The sequence below is a fragment of the Brachypodium distachyon genome, chromosome 1 (assembly GCF_000005505.3).
Source record: "Brachypodium distachyon strain Bd21 chromosome 1, Brachypodium_distachyon_v3.0, whole genome shotgun sequence".
Classification (NCBI taxonomy): domain Eukaryota; kingdom Viridiplantae; phylum Streptophyta; class Magnoliopsida; order Poales; family Poaceae; genus Brachypodium; species Brachypodium distachyon.
The window spans coordinates 7,582,776-7,594,775 of NC_016131.3; the positions used below are offsets into that span (position 1 = coordinate 7,582,776).

Below are 12,000 nucleotides of genomic sequence, written 5' to 3' on the forward strand. Positions count from 1 at the left end.
CCAAAACTATCTCAATGGCAGGAAAAATTGAAGTCTCGAAACCAGTGAGAAACTGACCGCAGTCACTCGGCAGTGGCCGACAGGCAACAAAACAACACAAAGAGTTTGAGAAAGAATTTTCCTTTAGAAACCTTGCATAAAATCTTCTTTGCCCATATTCCCATGTGTGCATGAAAATGAGAAATGGCAGCCCATGATCCAACATACAGTATATAATTCAGGCAGGTTCATTTACTACTAAGCCCACATCGGGCCCAATATCCATTGCAGAAACTTACAACATCATCATACATTCGACCGTATATAATTCACATGGAAACCCATGATCAAACACGTGCACGCAAGATCTGTGGCAGCTGGATGCAACAGCTCCAATATTGACCACAGAACGAACATGCGTGTGGTGGAACAATTCAGTGGCTAAACCATGACCTAGCAATGAAACAGCGTGGCGCAAAGAAAGATACCAAACTGCGGGTACATTTGCACACTTTATTCATGTAGAATTTAAAGTTGATCATTTGAATGTCACACAACAGATTGACGGGAAAATAACTTAGCAGAAATACATAACAAACAACACCACACAACCTTTACCCTGACAAGCAGCCCTACAAGCCAACCTTGTTTTTTTCATTCGCTCACTCTACTACAGGATGTAGTATGTCACCATCCATCGGAAATGGGTATCCAAAGAAAACTGAAAGACACCTGCATGAAGAGCGAGAAGAAAAATTCTTCAGCAAAGAGCCAAAAGTGGAAATTGTTATGAAGACAAACAAATACATGGAACAATGCATGTCTAGCATATCCGAATTTTTTTGTTACTCTTATGCATTATACAAAACAATACACATAATCCTAGAAAAGTTCTTCACTTTCAGTGAATTTTTTTGCCATCAGACAAAAATGTGGCTATGCAATGAACAGGCATGTGTAAATACCCTATCTATGCAAAGATAATGTGTTAGGTAAACATCGAATTTTATCACTAATCTAAGAAATAAATGGAAGGATGCAGACTTTGGCAATCGGGGTTTTGTCACATCAGCACAGAAGAGCACAAATAAAAAGAAAGGAAAGATGCATAACGAGCAATTGTTACAAGAGAAACACATCCGGCTACATTTATAGGAGTTATTTCACATACCATCTGACGAGTATTTGTTGCACCGGACACTGGCGGCTTCATCATTGTCCAGTTGATCTTGGAGTGGAAGCAAGTGTGATGGTCAGGATGAAAGTTGACATGCCAACTTCCCTTAGATGATGAACCTCGCCATTCATGAGCCTCAACAGGTTTCCCGAAACGAGGAGGCTCAAGCCCTCCTCTGACTGTTCCTTGTTGTCCTCCTCAAACATTTGTGCCATTATCTCTGCCGGGACTGCTCCCTGGTGTTTGATCCTCAATGATGCCAATTATTGACAAGAAGTGTACTTCTCAATGATGTTATCATGATCCAGGTCTCCAAGTATCTTGTTTATCTGTTGGTGACAATTATCGGCAACTTGTATCTGATTTTTCTGCTCTTGATTTATATCTGTGTGCATCAGTGCATTCCTAGAGTAGAGCATGCCTGATAGAGGGTTGTTGATTGCATGCCTCATATAGGAGAAAGCACTCAACTTTTTTAGTGATGTCTGCTCCGAGGCTTGCTCCACATGTAGTGCATGTTGCAGGTCATGACTAGCAACATGAATAAAACAAAATACTCCGGTGATGACACCACTCGCACTTTGTTTTCTATTCACTGATAGAAGACACTCAATGTACTTCCCGTCACTGTTATAGAAACCAAATGGAACCTTTTCTATTTCTTCACCGGCTAATGCACCATTGATAAGAACACATAGATTTACAAATGCATCTTTCTTCTTCAAAAGGCAGGAGGCGTTGCTACTGCAGAACACTTCACCAAGAAGCATCTTTCCAAGAACATCATCTCTATGTTGCCCAGTCAGCTTGGTCATTGCAGCATTCCATTCAGAACACCATCCAAATTCATCAGCACCAAATATCGGAGGAATGAGTGTGTTTGGGTTTTGAATGATTGCCTTGTAGTCTCCCTCAATCCGAGTAAACTTGTCCACGACCAACTTATGAACAGACATATCTCGGGCTACAAAGCACACCCTAACAACTTGATTATGAACGTCCCGGCTGGCACAAGCATTCACAACCAAGATTACAGGACCATCATCCCTCTTTGGGCCATGACTTTTCACCTCAAATCGAACTTCTTTCTCTTCTTTCCCTGCTTGATCCACGAAAATATTAGAGAGGCATGATTGATACTGCTAAGCTAAATTGTGTATGCAGAAAAGGCAAAAAGAAGTCTGTCTCAACCAAGACTTTAGTTACCACACAGTATTTTTGGTTACCTCATTTCCTAGTTCTCCCGAGAAATGGATTTACCAAACAAAAAACACGTTACGTACTATGAGTTCAAGCCACAAATGAGCATGTGACCCTCAAATTAGGAGAGATAGCTCTATGAATTATACTATGCATAGTGCAATACGTAATCATCTTCAAAAGAAAAAATAAGTTGAATTCACAATTTGATTAAAAAAATCGTGTCCTATAAATAGCCAGATCGATTTTTATGGTTATTGTGGTTACTAAAATCCTAGTCCCTTCGGGAAAAACCGGGACTGGTTGGGATTTGGATTGCTGATTCAATGTTTTATAAATGCTAAAAAGGTGTTTTTCGGGGCTCGAGCTGGGCCTCGGGCTTGGCATTTTTAGTCCTGGGTATGCCCAAGTCTAATCTCAACACGCAATTAATTGTTTTGAAATGAAGAGATAAAAGGTTGCGGAACAAGAATGAAGCGATTTAAAAGGTATGGGGAATATAGAAAAACTATTCAAACAAATGTACTCACCTTGCAAAGCAAGATACAACATCCTTTGGACAACCGGTATAGAAGATTCTTCCACAAGGCTAAGTACGTGCCTTCCTAAAGCATCATCAATTCTTAACCCAGTCAACTCTACTGTTTTATGATTCCACCCATTAACCAATCCAGAACCATCTACGGCAAAGATTGGGACATTTCCTGTTTCCATTAGACGAACCATTTCACTTGTCACCGCATGCAATTCAGCAAGCCCATCAAGATTTAGATCACCAATTTTTTTATCTAAATTAGCTGGCTTCATGGCATCATTCAGCGTACCTCGAAGCATAAGTTGCAATGAGTGAATAGCATCCATCTCATGGTCATTCCAAGGCAAGCTCTTCATCTTCACAATTTCAAGGAATGCCTTGAAAGATAACCTAGGGAGTATCCTTCTACCATCATCCGTGTCCGACGGCTCATGCTGTGCACCGCTCCATCTGATTTCAGCAGCTATATGTGATCTGAACCAAAAAATAATATCCTCAGAATTGATCTTAACCAGTGACATTCCACAAATCATATCACCAAGAGCAGAAGCTCCTGGATAGCCAGAATCAAGAAGGCTCTCAGTACTCAGGCCAGTGGAGTCGCCGTGAACTTCTGACAACCAAAAGGCAATATCAAGTATCTGAGACTCAGTTGGAGCATTACGTAGGCGCCATACTTTTCCACCATGCAAAAGAGCAACACCATCACATTTGACAAGGTCCATGATATTAGGTGTCCCTGATATGATAGTCAGGAGAGAGGCCTCTTTGAAAAACATTTCAGAGAGTGTTGTTTGCATCCTCAACATGCTCTTCTCACGTAACTGCTTCTCTAATTCAAACTCCTCATTGACATGGACAACAAACACTTGTGCTAAGAACTCACAAGCATACCTCAATGGAAAAGGCACATATCTGGGACTCTCATGGTGGCAAACAAGGAGGCCCCATAGTTTTGTCTTTTGCTCTTGTGCTTGTTGTTTATCCTTGACTTTATTATCCTCTTCATTCTCATTAACCACAATAGACATGACGAGGGATGCAATTGAGTTCATGTTCTCCATATACTGAAGGTGACAACTATGTGGTTCCCTCAGTGCCGAACCACACAAGCTAATATCAAACGGGAGTGCCTCGTCTTGGATGATCTTTATAGATCTCACACGACAATCACAAATCATTCGCACTTTGTTCTTCGTGAAAAGAAACCTGGCTGCTTGAGGGATATCAGTGGCCGGTGTTAAGTGTGTGTGTGTGTATGTTCTTCTATAGACCCATAGTCTAGAGTAAGGCCCCGGCCCATGTACTAGCGTGTATATCATCTCTTTCTCTCAATACAGAAATAAGTTCGGCATTCTCTCATTTCTCTGTCTTACGAAACATGGTATCAGAGCATATGGAAACCCTAGTTGCTCTTCTGCCGCCGCCCACGAAATCGCCGCCGGCGAGTTGACTCCGGCGAGATCTTCCGGACCAGCGAGCCCCTCAACTCCGGCTCATCTCATTTTCGTCGCCATCTTTGCGGGAACTGCTCTCCAGCAGTGTTCCCGTTCTCCTTGCTGCCGGCCAAATTGGTGCCGTTCTTCGCTGCCCTTGGTTGCTTTCCAGCAACTCAGGGCTGTACGTGGCTGCTCCTACTGTTCTCAGGTTACTCCTATCTGTCGCCTGCTGTTTGGTTCTACTTTCAGCTTTCAGAGGTCTGCTTCTTGTGTTGTCTGTTGCTGTTGTTTATTGGGGCTGCTTTTGAACTTAGCTTGTGTGCTATCTAGCTTGACCCTTGTTATTAGTCCTAGAAGATATGGCAAGGAATGAATTTGAGGCTAGTTCTATGACCATAGACATAAAACTTGATGGTTCAAATTACACAGAATGGGCCTTTTTAGCCAGGACTGTTATCAGATCAGTTGGCTATGCCTCTCACTTGACAGATGATCCGCCTAATCTGAATGATGATGCAGCTCGGAAGTCTTGGCAAAAGGTCGATGATCGAGTGATGGGAGCCTTAGTTCTGGGTGTTGAGCCCTCACTTCGCATGAGCCTTGAGCATCACACTTCAGCCAAAGAAATCTGGAATTATTTTGAGCAGCGGTATTTTCAGTCTAGTGGTGCTCTTCATTTTTCCTTGCTGCAGAATTTACATCATACTCAACAACTACAAGACATGTCCATAGAAGAGTACTATGGAGCCTTCACTAAAATCACTGGCCAGCTTGTTTTTCCATGGTTCCAAAGAGTAGCCCCGGGTGCCAGTCTTGTGTGGACAAGGAAGCATATGATCATAAGAGTCTGATGTTTCAGTTTGTGATGGGTCTCAAGCAAGAGTTTGAGAACATACGCACTCAACTGCTTAGTCGTAAGACTCCTCCCACCATGATCGAGGCACTTAATAGCTTGATTGCTGAGGAGACTCGACTTCGCTCTCTTGTCGGTACTCCTGCGTCACCGCCGCACTCTAGTGTTTTGGCATTTCCTCAGCGGCCAGGTTCCACTAGGAATACACATTCAAGTGATTTCTGCTCGCATTGCAAAAAGACAGGTCACCGCATCGATCGTTGCTTCATCCTTCACCCTGAGCAGTATGCTGATTTTCGTGCTAGACGAGCCATTCTTGAGCAGCAGCGTCGTGCTGCCATGAGGTCTCAGCCTCAGTCTATCAGGTCTTCTACAGCTGCTGTCACTGAGCCACCAGCGCGGATTGCTTCTGTGTCTGCTCTCACTTAGCCTGAGCCTTCTGCAGCTCAGTCTTGGGTTTTAGACTCCGGAGCTTCTTTTCCACGTGACATCTGATCGTTCTCAGCTTGTGTCTTGTGAGCCAGTGACTGATGGATCCTCTGTTCAGACCGCTGATGGTACACCTTGCTCTGTCACTCATAAGGGTTCTCTTTCTTCAACTCGTTTTTCTGTACCTAGTGTATCCTATGTCCCACAGCTATCCATGAATCTCATGTCAGTTGGTCAACTAGCTGACAGGAACTGCTTTGTTGGTTTTGACGATATCTCGTGTTATGTGCAGGATCGTCGGAGCAGGAAAATCATTGGTACTGGCCATCGCCGTAGAGGATCCTCACGCCTCTATGTTCTTAACAACCTACGTCTTCCTGCTACCTCCATGTCATCCGGTGTTCCTGTTGCTGCTTCTTCATCGAGATCCACCACTAGCTTCTCTTTTGCTCAGTGGCATCATCGTTTGGGCCATTTGTGTGGTTCTCGTTTGTCTACTCTTGCTCAGAAGGGTGTTTTGGGTCGTGTTTGTGTTGATGTTGATTTTCATTGTACGGGTTGTAAGCTAGGAAAATAAGTCCAACTCCCGTACTCTTCTAGTACTTCTCATTCTAGTCATCCTTTTGACTTAGTCCATTCCGATGTATGGGGTCCACCTCCTTTTGTTTCTAAGGGTGGTCACAAATATTATGTCATTTTTATTGATGATCACTCTCGCTATACATGGGTCTATTTTATGAAACATCGTTCTTAGTTGATCTCTATATATCAGTCTTTTGCTCGTATGGTCAATACTCAGTTTTCTACTGCTATTCGCATTTTTCGTTCTGACTAGGGGGGGAATATTTATTCACAACTTTTCGCCAGTTTCTCTCCTCTGAGGGCACTCTTGCTCAACTCTCCTGCCCCAGTGCTCATGCTCAGAATGGAGTTGCTGAGCGAAAGCATCGTCATATCATCGAGACTGCTCGCACTCTCTTGATTGCCTCTTTTGTTCCTAACCACTTTTGGGGGGAGGCTGTTTCGACTGTTGTCTATCTTATTAACATCCAACCTTCTTCTCGTCTTCAAGGGAAGTGCCCTAGAGAGTCTTTATTTCACTCGCCTCCTGGTTATGACCATCTTCGTGTTTTTGGTTGCACTTGCTATGTTCTGCTAGCTCCTCGTGAGAGTACCAAGTTGACTGCTCAATCGGTTGAGTGTGTCTTTCTGGGGTACAGTCTTGAGCATAAAGGCTACCGATGTTATGATCCCGTTGCTTGTCGCATTCGTTTTTCTCGTGACATCACCTTTGTAGAGGATAAACCTTTCTTCTATTCATCTTCCACTCGACCCTCATCCTCCACCTCTTTAGAGTCTACATCTTTTTTGTCACTTCCACCTCTCTTCTCTTTAGATGAGGCTGTCTTTGAGGAGCCACCACCATCTCCACCCTCTCCTCCTCTAGCTCTAGCTCCACCCTCTCCTCCACCAGCTCCACCCCTTCTAGACAGCTTTCCTTTTCATTACAGTTGTTGTCCTAAAGTTCCATCTGACACTCAGTCTTCTGTTCCTTCTCTTGCTCCTCCGGCCAGTACTACTGATTCTTCCACTGACGATTCCTCTCACATGACTAGGTATGCCTTTCGTGATCGCACCTCTATTGCACTTCCAGAAAGATATAGAAACAATTTCTGTGCAGGGGCAGCTTATGAGCCAAGTACTTATCAGGAGGCCATTGTGTCACCTGAATGGCAAGTCGCTATGTCTGAGGAGCTTGCAGCTCTAGAAGGTACTGGTACATGGGATTTGGTACCTTTGCCTCCTCGATCAGCCCCTATCACTTGTAAATGGGTGTAGAAGGTCAAGACCAAGTCAGATGGCTCTGTGGAACGCTACCTACAAGGCTCGCCTTGTACCAAGAGGTTTTCAACAAACTCATGGGAGAGATTATGATGAGACTTTTGCTCCAGTTGCTCACATGACTTCTGTTCGTACTCTAATTGATGTGGCTGCTGCTCGGTCATGGAAAATTTCTCAACTAGATGTAAAGAATGCTTTCCTTCATGGTGATCTGCACGAGGAAGTCTATATGCATCCACCTCCAGGTCTTGAGGCTCCATCAGGTCATGTATGTCGCCTTCGAAAGGCTCTTTATGGACTCAAACAAGCCCCTCGTGCTTGGTTTGAGCGTTTCAGTTCTGTGGTGCGGGCTGCTGGTTTCTCTCCTAGTGAGCATGATCCTGCACTCTTCATTCATACATCTAAGCGTGGTCGTACATTACTTCTCCTCTATGTCGATGACATGCTGATCACTGGAGATGATTTGGAGTATATTGCTTTTGTTAAGAAAAAGTTGAGTGAGCAATTCAAAATATCAGATTTTGGTTCTCTTAGTTATTTTCTGGGAATTGAGGTCGAGCACACCAATGATGGTTATTATCTCTCTCAGCAAAGGTACACACAAGATCTGGTTTCTCGTTCAGGACTTACTGACACACGTACTGCTGCTACACCCATGAAACTTCACCTACTGTTGCGTCCTACCGATGGCTGTCCTCTTGAGGATCTCTCAAGGTATCGTCATATTGTCGGCAGTCTAGTGTATCTCACTGTGACAAGACCGGACATTGCACATGCGGTTCATATTCTCAGTCAGTTTGTCAGTGCTCCCACCTCGGTTCATCATAGTCATGTACTTTGAGTGCTTCGTTACTTAAGGGGAACAACATCTCATCGCTTGTTCTATGCTAGTTCGAGTCAGCTCCAGCTTCATGCTTACTCTGACTCCACTTGGGCGAGTGACCCTGTCGATCGCCGCTCTATCACTGGCTATTGCATATTTCTTGGTAGCTCTCTCATTGCATGGAAGTCAAAGAAGCAAACCGCTGTGTCCTGGTCTAGCGCTGAGGCAGAGCTCGAGCTCTTTCTACCACTACATCAGAAATTGTATGGCTTCGCTGGCTATTGGCTGATTTGGGTGTTTTATGCAATACTGCCACACCCTTCTCTGTGACAGCACTGCTGCTATTCAGATTGCCAATGATCCAATCAAGCATGAGTTGACCAAACACATTGGTGTGGATGCCTCCTTCACTCGGTCTCATTGCCAACAATCTACTATTAAGCTTCAATATGTTCCTTCAGAACTTCAAGTTGCTGACTTCTTCACGAAGGCTCAAACAAGAGATCAACATAAGTTTCATATTCTCAAACTTGGTGTATCAGATTCTCCTGACCCACCTTAAGTTTGTGGGCGGGTGTTAAGTGTGTGTATATGTTTTTCTATAGGCCTATAGCCTAGAGTAAGGCCCAGGTCCATGTACTAGCTTGTATATCATCTCTTTCTCTCAATACAGAAATAAGTTCGGCATTCTCTCATTTCTCTGTCTTACGAAACAGACGGATAGTGCAGGCTTGGTTATCTCGGCCAAGACCTCACCATGGTCATCTTCATGGAACTTGTAAGCCATGACCCTATCATATCCGGTAAGTTCAGAGACTTCCTTGACGACCGTATTGCATAACACTTGCATGCTTCCACCTGTCAGTGATTGGATCTTGGAAATTGCCTTAGCAGCAAACTTGTAAGACTGCAAAGCCCCAGCCGCAGTACCATGATATTCACTAGGCATCACAGGCTCAAAGTCCACCGCAAAATAACCAGGTGCCCGATGAACAATGACATAGAAAGGCTTGCCTGACGTCTTGCACTGAACTAGGATAGGATTCAACAAAGAAACATCAGCAAATCCTAGTGCCTTTTGCAGCGCAGTGGCACCTTGATTAGTAAAAATGGAATGTATATTGGTGCCAATGCCTAACCATGAGGGACTGTAATCAACATTGGGTACTGCATGACTGGCATTTGTGGTGCATTCTCACTGAACGCAATGACGTTGAAACTTTTCTCGTGAAGGGCCAAGAAGCAACCAAATGATTGTATTAACTTTCCTTTCTGAATGTGCTGCAGGTAGGCTATGACCTTCTCTGATTGTCCTTGACGCTCAGATGGTATGGTTCGCTGTGCTTCAACCAACTTGGAGTAGTTGAAGGAGTCACCAGATTCTTCATATTCAGCATTGAGTTCAGCATCAAGGGTTGTTTGTGTTGATATCCTAGCTTGGGAGCTCTGGCGGGTACTATTGGAAAATCCGAAAGAGTGAGTAGGCCTTGAGGAAGACATCTCATGCGCCCAGTACTTGGACCATTGAACAATCGTACCTAGTGTGGATCACTCATATTAAATAGATGAAGTTGTAAAATATTAAGTAGTAAAATATAAAGGTACACTATACATTAAGGACATGCAAGAAACATAAAGAAGATTTTAGATAATCAAATATATTCAATGAGTAAAGTTACAAGACTGGATCGACATGCATATTGCAACACATATTATAAAAGCAGTACGTTTTGTGTTACTCTAGACACTGAGTAAATGTTAAAAAAAATTAGGGGTTGTTTATTGGTAAGCTGTCCAAACTTTTTAGAATCCTCGATCACATTTCTAAGACTTCGGACCAACACCCAACCATCCTTTTCTCCAAGTCACTCCATATATAATCTATAAACTAAAAAATCAACTAATATTTCACAAAAGCTGCTTACCTTCGGGGAGTGTGATTTTAGGCTTACCGGTGTGCAAGTAACTAAGATTAGGTCACCGAGATTTTTAAAAATTTAGGTCACTGAGATTATTAAAAATTTCAAGTAACTAAGAATTACAAAAAGCCACAAAAGTACCCCCTGCAATAACTACTTAGAGGAAGTAAGAAACAGCTAAATATATTTGATTAATATGAAAAGGTTCTAGTAAAGATATTTCTTTTCCTGTTTTCTAGTCTGAACAAATTTTAGAAAAGAAAACATTGAAAGATTAAAGTACAAAGGTATGCCTTACAGAGACAGTAGAAAGGTACAATTGGAAAAAATAAATATGAAATGTCATCAAATGCAATCACAAACGCTATTAATAGAGACAATAAGTAATAAGCAACACATATGCAGATCAAGTCCAAAAGAGGCTAATCACCTTGCCAGTAAAACGTATTGTAATGATGCAAGATTTAGTTGGGTCAGATTCACTCTTTTCAAATCAATAGTAATATCCGTGTAACCTCATGATCCTTTTGCGGTTTTGCCAAATAACATCTACGCTTAATAACCCGCAAAAAAAACATTTACGCTTAACAAAAATAGCCTAATATTTGTAGTTGAGTAAAGTACATCAATGTCCTAATAGTATATTTGGGATGTGAAATTAGTCCTAATATTATGAAATACACAATAATTGAGTCGAATCAGTGTTTCTTGCCCGCGTGGAAAGTGGACCGTTGCCACAAAGGGTGAAGATCCACGCATTAATGCTACTGGAAAAGCCAAGAAATGTACATATTAGCATGAACAGCCAGCCAGGGCACGAGTGGCAAGCTGCAAATTTCAGTTAGGATCATTTTCCGGCAAATGGAGCCCCAACCTTTCAGTTTGTCTATATGGATTCTCAACTCACGTGGTAGTGGGAAACCTGGCACCGGTCAAGGCGGCGCTGATTTGGCCATTCAATTATATGCTTCTGGGATCAAATTATATCTTTCGTACTATTAGGACTAATTTGACGTACCCGGTATACAATTAGGACTTCACGTGCATTTTACTCTTTGTAATTTGTAACAACAGAGTTAATTTTCTTGAGAAAAGAAATGTGCCTATAGTATTGGGTAGGTTACATTTGGCCCTTATGTCGTGTACTTGTACTATTTGCAACAATGAGAGCAGTGGGTTCAGCAAGCAAGATATAGCTTCACGTTTTTACCGGTCAGAGTTTTGGAAGGAAATATTTGTTTTTAAAGTAACTGTGAACAAAAAATGTTTCAAGTTTGACTAAATTTGAATGCATTTATACACTAAATCATGTCTAGATATATCCAAATTTTCACAAATTTGAGACATCTTTTGTTGGACGGAATGAATAATATATTTTTCTAGAGCCCCTTTCATTTCTATTTTTCGTAAAGATGTGGATTTTGGGTTTTCTCGTTTGTGGCATAACAAAAGCTCTTTCTTTTCAAGAAAGACAGCTTACCAAAATTCAGAAAAGGTAACTAAAACTGCAAGAGAACACGAGGAACTGAACCGTACATCATAATTGAAAGAGAGAGAAAGATATCAATTCCATTTACTGGTCACAAACACAAGACAAGAAGCTAAAATCTCCGACTTCTCTACCAAAATCGACAGGAAGAAAAGCTTCCGGTGTCAGTATCAAACAACCAAGCATACATATACGCTGCAGGAAGGAAGGCAAGAGCATGGAAGGGAAGGGTACCGGCTCTGCTACAGCCGTGGGCGAGAAGAGCTGGACTGAAGCGAGCTACGGGAGCCCCGCCTCCATAGATACTTAGTGTGG

The 12,000-nt window shown here is 42.6% G+C and overlaps 1 pseudogene; it reads right to left on the reverse strand.

The window, feature by feature from the left end:
• Nucleotides 1-525: 525 nt before the first annotated feature.
• Nucleotides 526-9,777, reverse strand: LOC104582541 (annotated as a pseudogene).
• Between the last annotated feature and the right edge of the window lie 2,223 nt (nt 9,778-12,000).